The sequence below is a fragment of the Penicillium oxalicum genome, chromosome VII, assembly GCF_001723175.1.
Source record: "Penicillium oxalicum strain HP7-1 chromosome VII, whole genome shotgun sequence".
Taxonomy (NCBI): domain Eukaryota; kingdom Fungi; phylum Ascomycota; class Eurotiomycetes; order Eurotiales; family Aspergillaceae; genus Penicillium; species Penicillium oxalicum.
Window position 1 is genome coordinate 653,014 of NC_064656.1, and position 20,451 is coordinate 673,464.

Below are 20,451 nucleotides of genomic sequence, written 5' to 3' on the forward strand. Positions count from 1 at the left end.
TGGATTGACAGCTTTCTACTTCTGGTACTTGACAGATAACTTATAGCACATCCCTGAGCTAGAAGTGGCCAGTGACCATTGACATTGCCACCCCGAGGTCCGCTAACTTCATGCTTGGCGACTCTGAAACATTGAGCTGCGTGAGTTTTTCAGACCACTCAGGGTGCGCTTGCCCTATGAGTATTTGGTCTTTCGATTGAATCTCACTGCAGGATCTTTATTGAGCCTTTACTTGGTGATTGCGCGATGTCCGAACCTTGGCCGCATTGAGTCGGTTCAACTATGGAAGTCAAATTGCGGGTGGAGCTTGACATTCATCTGGACAGCCGCTTGATCATGCTCTTAGCGGCTTCTATTGGATTGGTGGCGCACAGTCCTAAACGAACGTAACACTGGAGTCACCTTTTGTGACGGCGCGGGCTCATTTCCTTACCAAATATTGCCTCAAGCAATCCACGTCAAGATTCTGCTGCGGTCAGCGACGCGAGACTGTGGGATCTGCCCGCATTTTGAAGACGAGGGCGGAATTGTGATCGCCAAAGACACTTTGCGCCCTTTAGTGTACCATAACATCGCATTGCCATCGGACTGATTAGGTGGAACTCTTGGAAGTAGCCGGGTGTTCAAGCTGGGATGTCTGTCAACGCGCTCATTGTCGGCGTGACTCGAGTCGTCAACACAGATGATCTGATTCATGGCGACCGAGACTTGCTCGATTTTGAAGGACAAGAATGTTTCGTGTAACTCTCGATTCAGTTCTAGTTTGGTTCTTCAAGAAGCAAACCATCAGTCTCATCCGTAGTTTCGCATCAAGGTTTCATCTCGCTTTTCACACACAAAAAGCACACCCATGTGAGTCAAGTCGGGGCTTTCTCAGTCAGGAAACTACGAGCCTCGACTCTCCACCATGTAAATTCAATATCCGCTCCTACTTAGTAGATAACAAGACTGATCAAGCTGTTAGTCAGGTGGTCCATGAGGATAGATAGCACGCCTCACTCCCCATCAATCTTACCATTCCCATCTCCTTTTATTATCTATTCCCACCTACCACATAGGGTATGCTTTACAGGTTATCAGTCCTGTCTTGCACGATTATTACATCTTCACACGAAGACCCTGATATATCGGGCGCTTCTAAATAGCCTCGCACTTTCCAGCACCAGTGCGCACCTTTTGCCACGCTCAACGCGTTTTCGAGGTTCAAAGCTGCTTCCCGCGTGGCTTGGTGGGTCCCGACAATTTTAGACTCATGGATCGGACATTCCAGTGGAGAATTGCTCATACAGACCTTAACAGAACGAGTTCAAGAAACTATGCAGATAGCCAATTTTGGGGTGAGAGTGAGTGATCGGCTCAAAGCATAGCTTTCATGAAATAGCAACTTTGAAAGAAGTGTCAATGGATATCTACATCGCTTAAAATGTCACATGAGAACCTCGATCGATTGAAATTGTACATGTAGTTTAATAGACCTACAGGTCTACAAGGCAAGGAAGCAATCTGGAGGCGAGACAACTGGGATTGGGAAGTCTAGGGAGAAGAAGAAGAGAGAGAGAGGGAAAACCCACGATGGGGAAAAACCCTCAAGACACATGACCGCTGCTGGGCCTAGCAAACATCTGAGAGGGTAAACTCTCTCACACCCCCCCCAGGACCAGCAGCAATGTGAAGAATATCATATATGATGGTGTGATATAATAAAATTTTGAAGGGGAGGTTAGTTAGGATCTCTTATGTGTAATAATCTAGCACGATTATCTTGACAAATCCTATTGGGCTTAGTTCGGTGAGCTCTGATCCGTTGGATAAAGTTTAGTTTCTAACGTGAAGAAATCCCTCCCTGGTTCGGAATTAGGTCTCTTGGAATTTAGATTTAGGATCTAGTCGGGTATTAGGAGCTCTTTTCCTTAGTTGTATCGGTAGAATTTTGCGGTGTTAGGAAGGTTGTAAAATTAGGACATTTTGGTCCTCTGGCATGGTTAGTAGTATACTTAGAGGGTTTGGAGCGGGTTAGAGAAAAATTCGTCCGTCGCGTAATTCTGGGTCTTTTAGGGATTAGACTTAGGGAGGTAGGAAATCTTAGCCTTGTCCTTTTTTCTGTTAGAGAGGTGGAATTTTTGGAGTATAGGAAGGTTGTAAAATTCGGGTGTCTTTATAGGTATTGTAGTGGGGGATTCGGTTGCATGTACTTAAAGGCGGATATTCAGTAGTAGGAGATGCCTGAGAGCCTTACCGCCGAGGAAGGTTATCTAGGACCTAGCTTGCGGGATCCGGCATTATCATCGACGTGTTTGATCAACGGTTTGGATTGAGGATTCAGGACGTCTTTACAGTCAGATCCTTTATACTTGCAATGTCACACTCTTTTTGATTCCTGCCTTTGGTACCTGATATCGGATCTCACGATTACCTTGGAGGATTCCAGGACTTGCACGCTGGTGGTTTAGTTTGGTTCCTCTATGACTCGACCTGTCTGGTGAGATCAGACTGCCGTGAGCATTCCCCTCTTTTAGTGACCGACGCAGGGGCTTTGCAATAAAGGTGGCTGAGATAGAGGACTATACTATTCCTACGATGCGATTGTGAAAGGATCCGCTGCTAGATTGCTGCTGAGATTACTGCTAGACTGCTAAGACTGAGACGACTGAACGACTACTGCGACCGCTACTATTACGACTACCGCTATGATTGAGAAATTCTGCACTTTTCTGCAAAAAAGTGGGTAACGCGTTTGACCCTGACGAAAAATTGAGAGAAATTGAGACTATTGTTCGAAACTATACCTTATATTATAGCTAAATACGCGACTTTTATATATAGGGGGCTGCTCCTACCGAGGGTCTTACGGCTAATACTATGCCTTTGTTCGACCGGTATACCTAGCTCGTTCGCGGATTATTAGCCGATCGATACTAAGAGGATCGAGATATATTGATTCGATTGCTAAAAATGTCTCCGGACTAATTATATTAACAGATGAACTTAGTCTATCCGAACTTTATATAGAGTTAGTTTATCGCTTTGAAAGGTTTCTATAGGCGGCTAATATAACGATCTTACTAGAAGAGATATGCACTAAAACGGTAGTTACAAAATTCTTCTGTAGAAGAAAACACGAGAAAAACGTACTAAACGGACGACGAAAAGCGATAAAAAGAAAGGAACGGCTATAAGAAGAGAGTGAAAAACTAGAAGAAAAATCGAAAAGAATCAGGAATAGCGCTACTATCTAGACTAGCTACTAATTTTACGACTTCGTTAAATTTAAGAGTTAATTACCTTGCGAATCTTGCTATATCCCTCTAGATACTATTATACCTAAAAAACCCCAAAAATATCCGGACTAGACAGAGCCTACGAAGCTAAAGCAATTATCGTAATCTAAAACTAAACGACTACAGAATATCTTTAGATATACCTATAAATATAACCTCTTTCGATACCTATCGTGATCCTAGTAATCGAGCCCCTTCTGAGTCTGCTAAAGGATCGCCTAAAGGGTTTAGCGAGAGAGTACCGCTACCGCCGCCGCTACCGCCGAGACTAGCTCCTTCGCTATACTAACGCAAGTTTATACGCCTAATTCAGAGATACAAACTTTGCGATATATAGTTAGGACTACCTAAGCTAGGGACCCCTAGTACGCCACGATTCGAAGGCAGAAATATATCAGAATTCTTAGATAGTTTTGAACGTATATATAAGCGCTATAATATAAGAAACAACGCGCGAATTTTGGAGATCCTTCTAGATTACTACGGTTAGCTATAGCGTGTATAGGTTAAGGCGAATGCTAACTAGTAAGCGAAGAACAAGGAAGAGTTTTTCTAGGACTTTAAAGATTAGTATCGCGATACGGATAGCCTATAGGCTACCTATACCCGTACCTAGCTACAGAGTTTCTGCAGGAATCGTATCGAATAGGACGACTTTTACGTATACTTAACTACCTTTTCGTCTGTTTCCTCGTATCTAGTAAAGAGAGGAGATATTAGCGATTTAGAACGATATACTTAGTTTATCGAAGGACTACCCGAAAAGTTAAGATCGAAATTAATTAAGAAGGAGAAAATTAATATTAACTACCCTTCTAGGAGCAAAAGACGGATCTCTTTCGATTAGATCGAAAAAGCTACTAGGGATCTAAATCAGGACTAGAAGGATTACGATCTCGCGATAGGCTACGTAGTGCCCGAGAAAGGAATCTAGGTCTACGCGGATTCTAGAGAAAAATCGTACGAGGGACGGAAAATAATAGATACTCCGAAAAATAGAGGTTCTGCGATTAAGAATACGAGCTCTCTAAGAGGATAGGATTTAGAAAGTTTAACGAAAGCTTTTAACGGTCTGTCGGTAAATATGCTAAAGGTTATTAAAGACTAGCGGAAGGCTACCGATAAACAGAGAGTCTTGTTTAGTACCTAATCGCGAAAAATAATAACCGAAATAACCCTGCTTATATACCTGCAAGATAGATATCTGATAGTTACTACTAGTATAGGAATAAAGGGTATCGGGTACCGGTTATCCTGTCTATCTAAGCATAAAATAAAGGACTATACTACTACCGGAATAAACTAAATCGGGTAGTACTCGGAAGGGTTAGTAAGAATAGACCGGAGGCGCGCAAGAGAGGTGACCAATTTTGGAAGGATATAGTTCCGGACTAGTACTAGTAGTAGAAGAGTTAACGCGTAAGCGTTAACGCTATCTCTACTATTACTACGCCTTAATTATATTTAGGGGTCTATTCTTACTTACTCCGTAAATTTACTACTTAGGTAGATTTAGTAGGGATTTCCCTTAGAAAAGACGCTAATTTCGAAGGATTAGAAGGGAGCGAAGACGAAATGTAAGGGAGAAGTCTTCGCTATTAATAGATAACTAGCCGGTCGCAAGCGCTCTAACTAGTCTGGAAATTATGCGAAAGTGCGTAGTATACGTCCGAGTAGATACCGTCTAGCGACTATTAATAAAGACGATATAATAGCGGATATAGCACTAGCCCCTTTGCGAATTTCTTCTGCAGAAGAAATTTATAGGCGGGAACGGATCGCTAACTAAACGTTAGCCGCGAGATTCTTCTGTAGAAGAAATCTAAGACTAGGGTAGTCAGACCTAGAGAGCTAGTCAAGACGTAAGATTTTCGACGCCTGCTTACCCGTCTGGACCGGGAAATTCGTCGACTATCCAAAAGCGCCTAAAACCTTCCGCGGATGCTACTACCTAACGTAAGGAAGAAATTGCTAGAAAATTGCTAGCTATTCCTATACCGCCTACGATTATACTAGGTGATCTGATATTTATATCACCGTAACTACGTAGCTAAGTCAGAAATATTGCGAATTCCTTCGAACCTTCGGTGCCTATGATTACTACGGATACTACGAATGCTACTACGCCCGTATACTTCGCTACTACTTAGCGAGTTGCAAAAGTAGATAAAGTAACCGCGCGGGTGCAGGATCTTAGGAGATCGGTGCGAATCTCTGCGCCGCGAAATTCGGGTACGGTCAAGGAATATACTAGAGGGCTCTTGCGTACAAAGGTATACGTGTATAGGCATAAGCTTGAAGCTACGATTGATTAGGGATTATTAGTCAATCTTATTTCCCTAGAAACGGCACGTATATTGAACCTTGATATTCGAAAAGATCTAAAGCTATATATAGTGCCTGTTAATAGCCGAACGCGTCCCTTTTACGGAGTTACGGAAGGCTTGCCTATTTTAATCGGCGATATTATAACGCACTCTTACTTATAATTCAAAGGATTATATAGCAGAGATTCTCCTAGGACGAATCTAGTTACGCGATATAATAGCTTCTACTACGGAGAAAATTATAGTTCTGTTAAAATAGTAGTCTTTTCGGAAGACCGGACTAGGAAGTTAGTCTTTAAGGTATATTCTCCGAGTAAGAAAACTTCGGTCTAGGAGCACTAGCTATAGCCTAAAGATTTTGCAGAACCTGCGAATACGGAGGTGATTTTTTAGGATATCCGGAAGCCTATCGGCGATACTTCCGGTATAATAAATAAGACGCCGACGCTAAAAATAGGCTGTAATTTACTATACGTTTTAAGTGCCCTCTAAAACGCTACAAAAGCACCAAAAATATTTGAAAATACAAGAGACGGAAAGATATCAAAAATTTTGGATAAATTAAGATTTAGCTATAACTATAAGATTCCGCGTAGGTAGCCGCAGGATATTGCTACAAGATTTCTACGACTAAGGTATCTTTTACTATAAATCCGAGCCCTAACCCTACGGGTATAGGTATACCGGTTTACACTTTGTTTAAAAGAGTAGCGGACAAGATTAAACTAGTTAACGCGACCGAAAACGATAGATCGGTGCTAACTAGTTATGCGAATTAGAAGGAAATCTGCGAAAAGAAATACTTTACTAAATATCGCGTCTGATATTAAAAGTGAATTTAATATCTGCTAATACCGCGGATCTCTACGATCGCAAGAGGTACGCGTCTAATACCTAAAAGGGAGCAGAAAATGTTAATTAGAAAGGATCTTCTGCCGAAAGAAAAAGGATTATTACGCGAGATACTATTCAAAAGAGAAGGTTGTTTTGCGTAGGATTAGTCCTATATATCTTTGATTTTCCCGGAAGTAATACCGCGCAACGTATCAAGACGATTCGGTATAAGGCCTAGTAGTATCCTGATTTCGAATCCCGCTAGCGCTAAAAGGTGTGTTAAAGAGATATTACAGGAAAGATTGCAAAAAGGGGTCCTAGAATATTGCGATAGTCCCTACCGAAATCCTTAGTTTTTGTACGCAAGAAGAATAGAAAATATCGTAGTAACGCTATAATATATATTAACAAAGTAACAGTGAGATACGAATATGCCCCTAATACGGACGAATTCGTTAAAGAATTTTCAGGCATAGTATATATCCGCTATTAATCTATTTTCCGGGTATAACTAGATAACTCTAGATAGTCGCGATCGAAATATAACGGCGATTCAGACCCCGATCGGTTTGCTAAGGCAGACTATATTATTGCAAGGGGCTTCGAATTCTGTACCGTAATTCTAAAGAGTAGTTATATAGATCCTAGCTAATATTCTGCATATTACTAAACCTTTTATAGATAATATTCCGGTTAAAGGACCTAAGACCCGGTATAATAACGAGTTTGCAAGACTAGGGATTAGGAGGTTTGTCTTAGAATATATACAAAATCTGGACAAGACCCTGCACCTTTTAGAACTTGCGGGAGCGAGAGTTTCTGCAGAAAAATCGTAACTTTAATATCCGGCCTTGAAATTGTGGCTAGGTATACGATTCTAACGGGCGCAGACCTAATAAGCGGAAAATTTCTAAGTTAGCCGACTAGCCGGTCCCTATTAATCGCGATAAGGTGCGCTCTTTTGTTAGTCTTGCGGTCTACTTTCGAATTCTGGTAAAGGATTTTTAGTATATTATAGCGCCGTTATATACGATATTACGGAAGGATACGATATTCGATTAGGGTAATAATAAACAGAATACCTTTAAGAAGATCAAGGAGATACTATAGTTTTCCGGCGGTTATACTAGTCGATTATAGCTAGAATCCGTTAGACCTAACGCTTATAGTAGACGCGTTAAAAATAGGATAGGGTAGCGTTTTGATATGCAGAAAAGAGAAGGGGTACGACGAGTAGCACGATACGAGTTAGGGGTTTAGTCTAAATCAGAGCAAATACGATACTAGAAAATTAGAATATCGAGGAGTAATAAAGGCGTTCAAAAAGCTACGTATTAGCTATACGGGTAAGGTTTATATTAGAAACTAATACTAATATACTAGTTACGTAGTTAAATCGACCGGCTTCAGACTTACCTAGGGCCTTAGTAACGCGATAGCTTACTTAGATTCGGCTCTTCGATTTTGATATAAAGTATATTCCTAGGACGAAAAATAGTGCCGCTAATAGCCTATCTAGGAAGCCCGCTACGCCTAAAGAAATAGAAGAGCAAGAAAAGGAGAGAGATATTAATAAATTTATCGTAGCTAAAATCTCTTATCTTCGCGTTACGGTTTCCCCGGTAGAAACTATAGTTTCTGTTGAAATTCCTGTTTCTTAGGAGATTTCTTCTATAGAAGAAACGACTATCAATAGAAATTCTGGACGGATTATATTCAGAAGAATCTTAGAAAATTGCAAGGTTCTTAACGATACTGTGTAGGCCCGCTAAGATATCTCGTAGTAAATTTAGCACGTTCAAGAAAAAGGCTTTGAGATTTGTAGTCTAAGATCGATATCTATTTTACAGAGGGTATAGCAGAGAGCTAATTACGAAGGGTTTTGACGATATTAGGATACGAAAAGAGACGCTATAGCGCTTTATAAAGAATTAGGCTATAAAGGCCGCGAAGCTACTTACAACCTGTTAGCTACGCGGTACTATTAGTTAGGAATATATACGAGACTACGAAATTTGTGCGCGCATACTTCGAATACTAGGCGCGTGATCCCGTTAGACTATATAAACCTACGGAAGCGCAAGACCGATACGAATCTAGGAGAAATAGTATATTAATACTACCCCTACCTAACGAGGAAGGTTAAAAAGGAGTTATCTAAGCAAGAGATTTAGCTAGTAGGTAGCTAGAAGCAAGGATTCTCTAGAAGGTGATAGCAAAAGCGCTACCGGATTCGTTTAGGAGGATATTATCTATAGGTATAGGGTGCCTTAGGAGATTATTATTGATTTTAGTCCTAAATACGTTCGGAAATACGAAATTTTTTGAAATCGTACCGCGTCGATACTATTTTAATTTCGGTATACACCCGTAGGCGAATAGGGCGATTAAGAGAGTAATACGAACTCTGAAAGACGCCTTATCTAAAATAACAAATAGGTATAAACTATCAGAAGGTTAAACTAAAATAGTCCTAAAAGCTACCGGCCGCGATACTTGCTAACAGAGCGACTTTGCATGCGTATACCAGTATCTTACCCTTCCGATTTGTTTATAGACAAGATACTATCTTGCCGTAGAATTAGATATGCCTACCTAGTCGATACTACCCTAGGAAAAGGTAGAGACACGCGCAGATCTGATTACGTTACGAGCCGAATAAATTAAAAGACGAGACTAGGATATCTCTAATACGATAATACGGCTACAGAGGCTAAGAGCTTAGAAAAGAATATCACGACTCGCACAGAAACCTGCGAATTGCGCCCTAAAAGAAAAAGATTTGTCCTTCTCTATAATACTAGGTTAGAGGACGATATAACGTCAGAAATAAGCTCCGATTTAGATAGATAGGGCCGTATCGAATCAGAAAAGATCTGAAAAATAGCGTATACGAAATTAAAGAATTAGACGGCACCCTATACCGACAGATAAATAAGGTAAGCGCTAGTATTAATAGTAGTAGGCTAAAAAGATTTTATTACTAGGCGCTCTAGGATAAAAGAAATTTGGATAAGGATAAAGAATTAAGGCTAAGAACGGATTGCTACCTACTACGCAAAGGCGCAGAAGAGGACGGCCGCCGCGAGAGGGACAGGGTTAATTTAATTCGATATTTTTCTTTGTTAAAAAGGTAGTATATTAATTAGTTGTTTTACGAATATTTCGGATTTTTTTGTATTTTTGTTGATTTCTCTTAGAAGTAGATTAAATTTATTAGATTTGCTAATTTTGTCTTTTTGAAATTTAGTGTTTTTGAGACTGTTTTGAAAGGTAATAGAAAAGGAGCTTGCTAGGGACGGCAAGATTTTTGGAGGGGAGGGAAGTCTCCGGAGAGAGCTTAAATTATAATATTTTTCGCTAAGTGCTCAAATTTCTTCTGCAGAAGATATCGACCTATAACGATACGTTAACTCTGCGAATTTCTTCCGCGAAATTTCTTCTGCGGAAGAATTTAATATAATGACTAGGCTACGATATCCGCCGCAAGCTAATATCTTGATATTATGCCTTCGATGCTAAGTGATCGTTTAACAAAATCACTTCCCCTACTAAGATTATCGAAGAATTACGTACGCTACCTACGGACCAGGTCTATAAGACGGCAAAGCTCTATCTGTATAAGATTTGCGAAAAAGAGTAGGTATTTTTAGACTCGGTCGCGATCGAACTCTATACCTTTGTGAAGGATAGCGAATTTTGGAAGGGATATAAGACTTAGGAAGATTTTGAGGATAGCTAGACGGTAGCAAGAGAAGTAATTAATCGTCGCGAATATAAAAGAACTATATCTAGCAAGTAATATACGTAGCGCTATAAGCTTAGAATAGGGACGCTAAAAAGATTATAATCAGAGTCCGAACGAAAACGTTCGCCGAAAAGGTTAGCAAACTAGTAAGGAGCGGGATTAGTTTCGAAGAGATATAGCTCCGAGTTAATAACGCTATTCTCTAACGACTTAAGAAAGGAATATATAGGCGGGGGATCCGAAGAGCTAAAGAAGTTATGCAAGGTGATCTCGATAACGCCTATAAATCGCTAGATTTAACGGAACTAACGCTAGAACGGTTATCAAAACACTATCTATCGATTAATAAAGATAGATTTATATGAATATTATCGGATACCGCGAATTTTAGATAAGGTAGACAAGGATCAGAGCCTAGCTCTAGATAAGGATAAAAGCTAAATTTCTTCTGCAGAAGAAATTAATCGCAAAACCTAGATCTAGAAGGAAGCCGAATTTCTTCTGCAGAAGAAATCTAACCGCGTAAACGAGCCCGGAACTAAACGATAACGATAAACGATCGCAGGAATCAGAACTATTAACGGAGTCTGCTACTAAGAAACCGAAGACATCGCAAGGTTTATTAAAGTTAGCACCCTACGGATGCAAGATAGATACTTCTAGGCTAGCTAAAGTAGTTCCGAAGACGAAATTAGATACTAAAAGTAAGCGCGAAGCGCTAGTGAATTTTTCGGCTTGTTAGTAGGTCTATCCGCGAAAATGCGACCGAAATTAGCCCTGATTCGATTTGTAAGGGGTATACTTAGCTAGTATATCTTTTGTATATTTACACTAACGGTATCGATTACAGGACTCTAGTATAACGCTTGCGATGCCTTTACGCCCGGCTGGTACTAGGATAGGGCTAAGAAGGAATTTGAGGTTTAGTTTAAACTATCCTCTAGAAAAGAACTTAGGAGCTACTTTCGATTCCCTCCTAAGATGCGAAAACCTTTAGTGTCGAATTTCGAGAAGATATAGTATCTGACTTTTTAGGATACAAGTTTTCGCTATTTTGAAGGGTTCTACTAAGTTTTAGGAAGAAAATAGAGAGGGATTAGAACGTTAACGGAAGCGTGGTAGTACTAATTTTTGTATGGCTACGTAACGATTAGGACGGCTATTATCCTCGCGGTCTAATAGATATAATCGAGGAGGAATTTAACATATATGACTAGCATTACTAATCGCGAAAGCATACACCAAGGGTTAGATAGGCTAAAAACGCATGGTATAGTGGTATCTAGTAACTAGTACGGCGCGACTATGCCTACTACCTGCTCTATGTTCTGCTGCGACCGGATCATTAATATCGGCTGATTTCGTTTCCTTACTACGCGAAGAGTGTATATCCTAGTAAACAGACTGCTTTCCGCCATCTTAATATTAATATAACGGATCTCCTTGTATCCTAACGAATAGCGAATGCAATCTAGGGGATAGTTTTCTTTGACGGATGAGAACCTACGAAATTGCACTGAAATGCTGCTTGGGATGCAAAACCACCTCGCCGAGTAGTGGCAGAATCTACGCGATCGTGGTTACTAGAAAGACGGTTTAATCTATAAGATATCGGCTGCGATATGGACGGCAGAAGATAAGGAGAAATTTGGTCTCTCCTAGGAAAAAGTCATCTGTAAACAGGGAGATATACGTATTTCGAAGCCACACCTTCCTTATAGATTAACAGGACCGGCGACTTGTCTTCGGCGAACGGTTTTGCCCTGGTTTGTTAGTATCAGGGAAGATCATAAGACCCTAGATAGTCCTGAATCAGGCACTTAGTCTGAACTTTCGGCTTATTATCGCGATTTTTCGTTACCTGAACAGACTCCTTCCGGGTGGTCTAGTCAGAAATATAGTAGTCGGCTTGCGTATCCTTTTTCTGCATCAATTCGGTTACTAGAATCAAGTCCGATCGGAGATGCGCTAATCGGTCGCGAAAGATGGGATTCCCCTGTAGTTATCGAAGAATTAGACGTTCTTTTTGGCCGGAATTAGCAACGAGCGCACAGATTAATCCAGGAGCAGCGCGACCGGGCGAGACGGGCCTACCTACTATATTTTAAGATAACGATAAAGGCCGAACGGTAGCAATTTGGCGTACACTCTTATTTTCTGCGAAAGGAGAAGGGCCTATCGGTTTTGCCAAATTTTGTGTAGCCTAGTGAGTCAGCCTAAGGGTCTTTAGGAGATCTGACGTTACTATCGAGGGATACGGGAAATTAACCAAGGGACGGTAAATTATAGGGGGGGAGGTTATGTAGTGGGGGATTCGGTTGCATGTACTTAAAGGCGGATATTCAGTAGTAGGAGATGCCTGAGAGCCTTACCGCCGAGGAAGGTTATCTAGGACCTAGCTTACGGGATCCGGCATTATCATCGACGTGTTTGATCAACGGTTTAGATTAAGGATTCAGGACGGTCTTTACAGTCAGATCCTTTACACTTACAATATCACACTCTTTTTGATTCCTGCCTTTGGTACCTGATATCGGATCTCACGATTACCTTAGAGGATTCCAGGACTTACACGCTAGTGGGTTTGGTTTGGTTCCTCTATGACTCGACCTGTCTGGTGAGATCAGACTGCCGTGAGCATTCCCCTCTTCAGTATCTAGGCTTATATTAGAGAGCGGGTAGGTGTTACGATTAGTTTCTTCGTAGGTATCCGGGCGGGTAGTCTTTTGGTTAGGCCTATTTAATCGTTTCACGGTTATATCGGTTATCTTTTTGACATTTTGGATCTTTATATTATAGAGCCTTTCTTGCACAATCTGCTTAGTAGAAGGGTTTCTTTTGATTGAGGTCGTAGCGAGGTAGGGTTCGAGGCGATCAGCAAAGTCGAATTCTACTATAGCGATAAGATCCCGGAAGGGTGGTCACGTGAGTCATGACTCACGTGAGTACCCCCGTTCGGCCCCGTATAGCCCCGTGACTGTCCTTACAGACCCGATATTTAAGAGATACTATAGATATACTCCAAAAATCAACCTTTCTTTACTCTTCGAATCATATCTAGTAGCAAACCCTTAAAAGGAGGCGCCTTCTACGGCCCTCCCCGGAGGGGGGACCCCTTCCGAAAGGAAGCGCGAAGCCCTATATACTTCTCCCTCCCTCCCTAATCCTTACAAAAACAAGCACTCGTGGAGAAGGAAGGCAACCCTTATCTAAAGGACTCACGAACGAAGATGATAAGGGACCGGCTTAGGGGGGACCTCGTGAACCCTCGAAAAACGGTCCCGGGGGAGGAGGGCGTTTACCCCCGATATAGCCCTTACGGCCCCGCCTCTCCTCCTACGTTACCGATCCGCTATAATACCCGAGGACCTCGGTTACTAGCAGACCCTTACTACCTTCTCAGAAGAGTCCGGACACCCCTATACGGCTCCTTACGGACCCTTATACCTAGGAATAAACTATAAGAAAGGGGAAACCCCTATAGGTATAAGAGGCTACTATTCACGATACTCCCTATATCTCCTTAATCCTTCCTATTTCTAATAGATACTACTTCGACTTACGGACCTACCTCCGCGGACCCTCTCCCGCGAGAGGAACGCCTAAACACTCCTGAAACCGACCGGGCCCTCTCCTTCTTACCTCCGATCGTGCTAAAGCCTACCGAACGTAGCTTCGAAACTATATCCCGGACGACTACGCTAAGGCCTATAGGATATTAAGACTACCGCCTTTAGTGTCTACCTATAATAGAACACCTAGGCGTAGTCGAATACCTCCTCTTCCTCCCGGGCGGCGCCCGCTACTACCCCGGAGGAGACCGACTAAACTAGCTCTTCTCCGTCTCCGGTAGTTAGCTTAAATCTCCTAGAGATCCGCAAGGTCTTAAAAAAAAGGTGCCTAGTATCCGTCCCTACTCGGGAACGATCGCCTAAGACGCCGCTCGCGTATACTTACGCGATTACGAAAGGTTCTTCTATAAGGTCTCGTACCTCGTAGGCGCAGGAATTCCGGACACCGACAAAATTATCTACGCCTAAGGGTCCCTAACTAGGCGAGCTAAGAAGGTATAGAATACCTATCGCTAATAGATCGTTAACTAGTACGCGGAACCGATTAAGACCTAGGAAGGTTATCGCGCCTAGATCCTTCGGGAATTTTCCGAATACCTTAGCCCTAAAAGCGCTAGGATCGCTTCGCTAATATATATTAAGGATCCCTTACTTTCGCCGAATACGCTATAAATCTGTAGTAAGTAGCTATTAATACCGAGGTGCCCCTTCTAGAAGAAGTCGTTATCTAATACCTCCGAAAGGGTGCGAAAGCTACCCTCTAGAAGAAGTAGGCTAAGGATCGCGAATACCTAACTACTCTCCGAGTATGATCGACCGCTTTATCTAGTATAAGAGGGGAGAAATAATCTCCGGTTAGATCGGAAACTACTCCCCCTCTAAGGCTAGAGACGCTAATAGCGATTTCCGGATAAACGCTATAGCCGGCGGTCGCGATAGCTCGAGCACGGCCCCGCGAGGGAAGGTACGTAGACGGGCCCCTATAAAATACTATATATACGGGAAGCTAGGTTATATTAAGAGAGACTACCCTAAGGGAGTCCCTTTATAGCAAAAAAATATAAGCGGCTAGACGAATTAGAGGCCTTCGCTAGCTAGCTCCGACCTCTTGCGTGCCCCGCTTCTAGGACCTAACCCCTCGAACCTAACGCACACGAAGCCTCCCTGCTCGCTATCTAAGCGGGTCTCCTCTATTAGGCCCGAGTTAGCCCTCGGGAAGTACTAATACGCGCCCTCTTAGACTCCGGTTCCTCCTATACGTTTATCTCCTCTCGAGCTATAATATTACTAAGAGGATCCGTTCGCCTAAAGAAGCCTCCGGACGCCCTCTAGGTAAGGCTACCGATAGGCGGTCCCTATATACAGAAGGACGCGCTCGCGTCCTACTAAAAATAGGGATATAGACCGGAAGCGTGAAGGCCTAGATCCTAGATATCCTGACCTTAAGATCGTCCTTAGTCGGGACTTTCTAAAGTAACAGAACCCGACTATTAATTAGGTTAGCTCTCGGCTAACTATCCGTGATTACAGCGAATATACCTTATCGAACCTTGCGAGGCTCGACCTAATCACGAACTCGAAGAAGCGGGTATCTTCCTAATATCGTCTAAATAGATATAAGTAAATACGCAAGAAAGACGAGGGCACCCTTATAATCTCTATTAGGGCTCCTCGAGATAACTCCCCTCCTCTAGAGGCTCCTATCTTATACCCGGACCCCCGGATCCGGACCCTTATAGGGAAATATAGGAAGATTATCCGCGACGAACTCCCTAATACCTTGCCTCCGGAAAGGGAGATCTAGTATAATATTAATACTAGCGACGCGAAGCCCGTGAATATCTATACCTATTCTCTCTCTAAAGAGAAACTAGACGAATAGATACGCTAAGTCGATCTCCTCTTAAAGAAGGGACTAATCCGCCCTTTAGCTAGCCCCTAGGGTTTCTAGTCCTATTCGCCCCTAAGTCTAATAGTAAGTAGAGGATATATATCGATTACCGTGCCCTAAATAACCTAACTAAGAAGAACGGGTATCCGTTACCCCGGATCTAAGACCTTCTCGACTAAATCGGGAGCGTATAGGTCCTAACGAAGATCGACCTCGCGTCTAGATTCTAGCAAGTGCGCCTAACCGACGTCGCGTAGTACCTAAAACTACCTTTAATACTATCTAGGGAAAATATAAGTAGCTTGCGATACCCTTTAGTCTTTATAACGCCCCGCAACCTTCTAGACGGTTATAAACGAGGCCCTTTAGCCCTACCTTAGTAAGTTCGTAGTCGTATACCTTAACGATATCCTTATCTTCTCGGATAGTATAGAAGAGTATTACGAGCACCTTAAAAAGGTACTCGAGATCCTCGAGAGGGAACGACTAATCGTCTAACTAGGGAAGTACGAGATTATAACTAACGAACTAGAATTCTGCGGATATATCGTCGGGAACGGGAGCGTACGGCTAATACCGGCTAAGATCGATATTATCCGTACGTAGCTATAACCTTAGAACGTACACGAGCTACGATAGTTCCTCGGCCTCGCGATATACTATCGGCGGTTTATCTACGGGTTCGCGGAGATATACGTGCCCCTGCACGAACTCCTAAAAGAATCGGACGCTAAGCTCCGGAAGCTTAAGTTCCGCCCTATCCGGTAGAATATAGCTTATAAGGCTACCTTCCGAAAGCTAAAGAAGAAGTTATCGGAAGCCCCCGTTCTCTTATAACCGGATCTTACGTAGCTATTTACTATCGAGACTAATACTTCTAAATAGGCGATCGGCCTAGTCCTGCTCTAGAAGGGACTAGAAGAGGCACTCTACCCTATCGTATACGATAGGCGGAAGCTTATAGGCGCGAGCTTAACTACCCGGTGCACGAGAAGGAGTTACTAGCTATTAAAGAGGCCCTGCGGCTTTAGGACAAATATATTAATAACGGAACCTAAACGGAAATCGTGACGGACCACGCTAGCCTATAGTACCTATAGACGACCGTTACCTATAGTAAGCGCCTCGCCCGCTAGGTTAGCGAATTTTAGGAGTATAATCTTAAGATCCGATACGTCCGGGTACTAAAGCTTCGTGCCCGACGCCTTAAGCCGACGACCGGATTTTATTAAAAGGTTACCTACTAACGTTACACGAGATCGACCTATATAGAAGGCCGCCCTAAAGCCGTGAACGTAACTATTAAAAGGTAGCCGAGGATAAATAGTTAGCCGCGACCGTTAACTTCTTAGATACGGGAGTACTTCCTAATAATAAGCTCCTGTCTAAGGTAGTAACTCGATACTCGGATTACCTCTCTATATAAGACCGGGAAGACGCTAACGACCGCTAACTAACCTTTACGTATAAAGATAGCCTAAAAGTACCCTACCTAGAACCGGTATTTAGGGGTGATCTAGTTAATAAGATATACTTATAATACGGATATCTAGGATAGCTAGGCCTAAACGGTGTCCTAAGACCGAGAGCTTAGTAGCCCTAGATAAGAGCGGATATAGAGACCGCGGCACGTAAGTACCCTTAGTGCTAGGTTTCTTAGGGATCAAAGAAGGCCCTAGAACGGAAACGGCCTACTACCTAGTAACTAAAGGGATTAGGCCTTTCTAGAGATAGGGGATCGACCTTATCGGACGACTACCGATAACACCGAACGGTAATAGATAGATTATTATAGCAATCGACTACGCGACCGGATAGCCGATAGCTAAGGCCGTCCCGGAAGCTACGGAAGAAGCGCTTAGGACCTTCCTCTACGAGGAAATCTTTATAAATTACGGAGCGCTACTCGAGATCCTCTCCGATAATAGTTAAACCTCCTTTCGGGTACGGTTAGCTACTACCTAAACCTACTAAAAACTCGGTACCGGCTAACTACCCCCTACCCCGTACGAACAGGAAAGTAGAAAATCTTAAAGTCTACTCGGCCGTATATTAACAAAGTACCTTATAGGAAAGCTAACGAAGGCGTAGGACCTATATCTAGCGTAGGCGACCCTAGCTATAGGTCCGGGAACACGCGGTAACTAGATATAGCCTATTCTTTCTAGTTTACGGGGTCTACCCCCGCTTACTAGGTAACGACCTAACAAAAGAACCCTTAGTATTCGCAGGACGGACTAAAGAGCTCTAGGACGTAAGCGACGCCCGTACTAAAGCGAATAAACTACTACTATCCCGAGCGATCCGGACTAACAGGATTAGGGATAGCTAGGTAACGAAGACAAGCTTCGAAAAGGGAGATTAGGTCCTCGTTCGGAACGAATTAGTACAGAAATTCGAGAGTAAGTAGTTCGGACCTTTTAAAGTCCTTACGGCACACCTACTTAGTATATATATACTAGAAGAACCGAACGGACGGGTCCTAAAGAACCTAATTAATAGTTCGCGGCTAGTCAGAGCTAACGTAAAGGACCCGGGAGCCCTATAGATATCATAGGCGGCATAAGTAGTACTCCGGAGACAGGGGATCCGACTAAGACGACCCCGAGAGCTACTAAAAATTATCGAACAGGATAATACTCCCCCTATATAAGGGACTTATCTACCTTCACGAAGGAAGAATAGAATTAATTCCTAACGGACCGGGCTAATAGTACACGCCCGAGCAAAGTAGGAGAGGAGAACGTTATAACAGAAGCCCTCGATCGGAGCCGAAACGCATTAATAGGGAAAACAGAAAGACTAAGAAACGCGCGATAGACTAGGAGGAGCTCTAAGCACCTATATCTAGGGACGAGCTCTAGGACACGGACTCGTTAGGATCTAGTAGACTACTACTAGGGGACGTTCGGAATAGCCGGGACGCTAACTAAGACGAACGGGATTTATTTAACGGACCTCTCGTCGTAGTCCCTACGAGGTACTAATACTAATACAAAGTATATCGAATTTAACTACCTATACTAACGCCGAAAGCACACGAAAAGGAGATTACTTCCCTAAACGCTTCTTAATAGAGACGAACGGGTTATCGTCGCTATTACTATTATTATCGTTATTATCGTTATCGTTATCCTCGAGCTTAATCTGCCTATTCTCGACTAGGTACGCCTCTAGGATCTCGAGATCGCTCTCTAAAGCCGCGATTATCTCCGGAATCGCCTTATAGGCCTCTAACGCGACGTAAAGTCGTTCTTGTTATAAACCTAAGGATCCTTTAGGGGACTAGATAGCCACGAATTCTTAAAGAAGGTGCTATTATCCTTAGCCTTACCCTTACCCTTGTCCTTCCCCTTCTTAGGCTTATTATCCTAGCCCTTCTTCTTTTTAGAGCTACCCTCGCCGCTATCGTTTATACGGGCCCGCTTCTTGCCCTTTAGATCGCGCTACTAAAGGTTAGCTAAGGAGATCGGGAATAAACGAAGGGGAATATACCTTTTTATCCTTAACTAGCACGTAGGAGGGATAATCTTGTTATAATATTCCTATACCTAAGGGTCGAGGAGCTTATCCCTCCGCAAGGAGTACTAGGACGCGTTACTATTAAATTAGTAATTTCTATAGCCTCCGGCCCCTAACGGACCCTCTCGCTTAGTCCCGAAAACGCGATAGGAATCGAACGGACTATTTAGGTTGCTATATAACTAGTATTCCTTACCGTTAGGAGCCTGTTTACCGACCTATTAGGTAAAGGCTACCCGAACCTTCGTGAGGGTACCGTAATCCTTCGGGTTATCGTTCCTCTAGTCTACGTCTCGGACTCGTAAGCTATTCGTCTAGAAGTCCTTCGTATAGTTAGTCTTAAACTAACTCCCTAGAGGATTACTATAGGTATCTAAGCCCGTCTATAGCCCGTTAGTCTACGCGGTATTCGGATCGAAGTCCTTCTTGCGCGTATACGCGAAAATCTAGGCCGGAGTATACTTTACCGCGATAGCCCTCTTCCTTGTTACCGGAGCTATCCGCGACTAAGCAGTCTAGACCTAACGCTTAATAGAGCTACTAAGGGAAGGCTCAGGAGAAGACGACGGAATAGGAGCACGAGACTCTGAAAACTCCTGATCGCTTATAAGCTAGTCCTTAGATTACCGAGGGCTCGATAGAGCGTTAGCACAGGAAGTTTAAGGACGAGAGGAGATAAAGGGGCAGGAGCGAACTTAGCAGGAGGATTAACTACTAGCTCAGAAAGAGGATAAGGAGGAACTAAAGACCTATTAGCTACTTAAGGGTCTAGTTCGGACTCGGAGTGAGCTACCCGGCCTAGGAAAAAGTCTTAGAATATACGGGACAACCTAGATAGTGTCAGAAGGGATAAGGAAGAAAGATAAAGAGAAGAAGAAGCGATCGAGGGGATTCACCTATACTTATAGCGGGGGATCCTTTGTTCCCCCGGACTACCCTAATAGGAGCTTTTAGCGACTATTAGCCGCACACGGTAGTTGTGAGTAGCCGAAAATGATATTGCACCTTTTCCTTTGTTAAACCCCTGCTATTTTGACTTTACCGTGTATATACAAACGCACTAAGGCGGGAACCTACAGACATAACCGAACGGAGCAGCAGTAAGCTTAGGCTATATTACCCTAAAGCTCGGGGCGAGTTCAGTCTAAATAGGGGAGGATAAGATCCCGGAAGGGTAGTTACGTGAGTCATGACTCACGTGAGTACCCCCGTTCGGCCCCGTATAGCCCCGTGACTGTCCTTACAGACCCGATATTTAAGAGATACTATAGATATACTC